Source organism: Schistocerca americana, chromosome 3, assembly GCF_021461395.2.
Source record: "Schistocerca americana isolate TAMUIC-IGC-003095 chromosome 3, iqSchAmer2.1, whole genome shotgun sequence".
Taxonomy (NCBI): domain Eukaryota; kingdom Metazoa; phylum Arthropoda; class Insecta; order Orthoptera; family Acrididae; genus Schistocerca; species Schistocerca americana.
In genome coordinates this window covers 868,614,023-868,618,367 of record NC_060121.1, presented here as the reverse complement: position 1 = coordinate 868,618,367, position 4,345 = coordinate 868,614,023, and the positions used below count along the sequence as shown (strand labels likewise).

General features: G+C 40.9%; 1 pseudogene; it reads left to right on the top strand.

The window, feature by feature from the left end:
• The first annotated feature begins 3,029 nt into the window (after positions 1-3,029).
• On the top strand, positions 3,030-3,147 carry LOC124607976 (annotated as a pseudogene).
• The last annotated feature ends 1,198 nt before the right edge of the window (positions 3,148-4,345 follow it).

Genomic DNA, 4,345 nt, shown 5'->3' with positions numbered 1-4,345 from the left:
TTACTACACATTTATTTTTCTTGTTTGCTGCTCATTGCCTTATATTAGTTGTAATTTATGCTGCTTGCTTTGCCTTTTGTATTTTTTATCATTGCTGTTTGTGTTAATTGTTTTGTGCTGCTGCATTGCCTCGTCCCTTAGTTTAGCATCTGAGCTCAGTAGATTTAAGTTAGCTTAAGAGGGGTAGACTATATAAGAAACTGACTATGGAGAATAGGTAAAGAATGCGTTGCGAAGTTATATGAAAAAGATTTGGGCCAAAATGAGTATTGTACACTGAGAAATAATTATATTGAAAGAAATATCAATAGAATACAGAAAGCAGGTATAGATAGGACTTTTTGGGAATAATGATGAATGAAGGGAGATCTCCAAGAAGTAAAGAAAGTTTTGTTTGCAAAATACTGCAGTACAACAAACCCTGTCCTTTCCTTTTGTATTATCCCACTATATGTTTGTGTACCCTTGTGTATTTGTTTTCTTCCTGTCTCTGTGTAGTTTCATAGAATTTTTTTTCTTCTAATACTAAGCTACATTCACTATGATGAGGAATACTGTTATCCTCCAATATAATTGGCATTAATAATATGTTATTTACCTTGTAAATATGCTTAGACATTATTTATTATGGTTTGTTGCTCACATGTGAAGGTGATGTTTCAAAAATTCTTGTGATCTTTATGTATTTACTTACGTCATAATTCCTGTAACACTGATGTATGTGTCTATTTCTGTTCTTTTGTAAAGCCTGTTTTACTACAAATGTTATCTGTATTTTGTACCTTTGTAATTGTATTCTTATGTTATAAAATTGTAATTAACGCCAGGTCATCAAATTAAGTAACTTGTCAGTTCCATTTCACTGCACACGTTTCGGTTGGTCATAGTATATGGACAATATGTGCGAAGTAGGGACTGTTAGTGTTTGCACGTGTGTTAATAATTCAGCAAGGGACTGGAAAACAGCATTGCTGGTTCGAAGGACAATTTCAAAAACTTTGTGAGTGCAAAAGTGGTGATTTATGGACTTGCTATATTGTCCGCAAGACTCTTCGATGTTGATTGTGCACCTGCAAAGTCGCAACAGATGGCTGCTGGCGTCTCTACAAGGACTGCAGTGGGTCTGCATCTTTGATGACCCACCAGTACCATTATCTCTACAAGGACTACAGTGGGTCTACATCTTTGATGATCCATCAATACCATTATTTCTACAAGGACTGCAGTGGGTCTGCACCTCTGGTGGCCCAGCAATACCGTAATCTCTACCAGGACTACAGTGGGTCTACTCTGTGATGACCTACCTACCAATACTCGTCAAAACTTCGATTGACTCTGCTGTGGGTTTGCTCTGTTGTGGCCCATTACCTGTCTGCATGTCAAGAGTCAGCACTGTCGTTCCGTTGGAAGGACAACACTACTTCTTCAAGATTGCATGGAAATCCACTACTTCCGTGTGCATTTTCTTCTACTGCTCAGACTTTGAGAAAAACACTACTATTTTACCGTGATGAACGATCAGGACTGTCTTTATGGACTGTGAGAAAATTTGAGCTTTTGACCAACATTGTAACAATAAGTGTGTGCATTTGATTTCTTTGTTATTGTAATTATGAAAAATTTTTTCAAATCTGTATTGGCCACTGCCCAAATCAATTTGTAAAATTTTTTGTGGGGAGCATGGGGGCTATGTAAGTAGGCTGTTTAGGTTTTTTTATTGGTAACGCCACCTCTGTATGAAAATCACTGGCTGTGCTGTGTGCAGTCCGTGGCTGCTTTACATTGTTGTAATACTCGCCATTGTAGTGTTAGGCAGCTGGCTGTGAACAGCGCGTAGCGTTGCGCAGTTGGAGGTGAGCCGCCAGCAGTGGTGGATGTGGGGAGAGAGATGGCGGAGTTTTGAAATTTGTCATGAACTGCTGTATTTATATATGATGATATCAAGGTAAATACATTGTTTGTTCTCTATTAATATCTTTCATTTGCTAACTATCCCTATCAGTAGTTAGTGCCATCAGTAGTTTGAATCTTTTATTTAGCTAGCAGTAGTGGCGCTCGCTGTATTGCAGTAGCTTGAGTAGCGAAGATTTTTGTGAGGTAAGTGATTTGTGAAAGGTATAGTTTAATGTTAGTCAGGGCCCATTCTTTTGTAGGGATTATTGAAAGTCAGATTGCGTTGCGCTAACAAAATATTGTGTGTCAGTTTAAGCACAGTCATTTGTAATTGTTCAAAAGGGGACGTTTCAGTTTTAGATGACATTTAATACATCTTCTCTGTTGCGAATTCAAGCACATCATAAGGTTTGTTTTTGTAGAGGGCCCACCCTGAGCACAACACAATTCTTATCTTTTCTTTTATTTCCCAAACACGTTTCGCTGAAGTTTCAGCATCTTCAGTGGGTCTTTATTATCTTTCTTAAAACAGGAAAAATGCTCTTTACTGCTTGTACACAAATAAATGTGAGTTTTTATATGTTATTTACAAGTCTGAGAAACCCGAAGAATATATATGTATATATATATTTGTCACCACATGCTGTGGTTTTCCTGGTTGGAGTTGGGTTGTTTTGGGGGGAGGAGACCAGACAGCTCTTATCGAATTAGGGAAGGATGGGGAAGGACGTCGGCCGTGCCCTTTCAAAGGAACTATCCTGGCATTTGCCTGGAGGGATTTAGGGAAATCACGGAAAACCTAAATCAGGATGGCCGGACGCGGGATTGAACCGTCGACCTCCCGAATGCGAGTCCAGTGTGCTAGCCACTGGTTGTCCTGGATTTTATGTTGTTTATTGTAGTTGTTTCTTTCAAAGTTATGGTCAACTAATTACATGTGGAAGATTGTGTGTGTATGTGTGCGTTTGCACTATATTTCCCTTACTTTTTCAGGCTTCCCCATTATCTTCACTGTGAATACCGGCACTAAGTAGCTTTCACTTTCACTGTTGATAAAATACAAAAACAAGATGGAAGACAACTGAACAGTTGAAAGTTTCCTGGGCGAGAGTTTTGAATCATTCTAAGCTGTATCTGGCAACGGCCTTCCCGCAGTGGATACATCGGTTCCTGTCAGATCACCGAAGTTAAGCGCTGTTGGGCGTGGCTGGCACTGGGATGGGTGACCGTCAGGGCCGCCATGCGCTGTTGCCATTTTTCGGGGTGCACTCAGCCTGGTGATGCCAATTATGGAGTTACTCGACCGGGAACCATCATAACGACCGGTAGAGTGGTGAGCTGACCACACGCCCCTCCTATCCGCATCCTCAGCGGAGGATGATACAGCGGTCGGATGGTCCCGATGGGCCACTTGTGGCCTGAAGACGGAGTGCTTTTGTATCTGCCATTGTGTGTGTGTGTGTGTGTGTGTGTGTGTGTGTGTGTGAAGAGGGGGGGGGGGTTGGGGTGTTCATGGTCTGGTGTTGTCCAATAGTTCTTTGAAGGCAGAGAATAGAATTCCATCGTAGAGAACTGTATATTGATTTATTATTTGTTTTCCTTTGACTATGGCCTTTTGTATTTGATAGTTTTCTTCAATTATTAGCTTTCGTGGGGGCTATTGCCGCACTTGGGAATTATCAAGTCAGGTTGATGTCTGTTGGGCTGCATTTCATGTCCATGAGGCGATCAGCAAAATGTAGAGAGGCAGCTGATACTCATACAGTGAAGGCTTACACGACCGGATGGTACTGTTGTTGATAATTCTTCCGGGTTATATGGCCATGGTCCATGGAATTCTTCTATTCCTAACGTTTCGTCCAATACTACGTTGGACATCCTTAGAGATATGGCTGGTCCTGCTGAGTCCTGCAGACAGTCGGCACGACTCAGCAGGACCAGCCATACCTCTGAGGATGTCCAACGTAGTATTGGACGAAACGTTAGGAATAGAAGAATTCCATGGACCACAGCCATATAACCCGGAAGAATTATCAACAGGCAGCTGTTACTTTTTAAACTCTTCTGTGTTCTCTGCATGTGGTATTAAAGTTTCTGCTTGTCTGTCCTATATAAAATGGTTTGCAGCCCTGGTATGTCAAACGGTGAGTACCAGATGTGTTATGTTTGTCTGTGCCTGTATTGGTTGCTCTTAGTTTTCTCTGTATTTATTTGTCTGTCCTGTAAAGTATGCTTAATGGTTACTTCTTTGAGCATGTTGCCTATTCTATGGGCTGCATTGTTGTTGTAAATGAGAGAGTACCATTTGTTTGTTGTTATGGATGCTTATTCTGCGTGTGTGTGTGTGTGTGTGTGTGTGTTTATGTTCTACATGTCTGTGCTCGTTGTTGTAGATGGTCCTTATTGATGTGTGCTTGTTTGTATGTTCAGTGTATTTGTGTTTCGTGTTTTT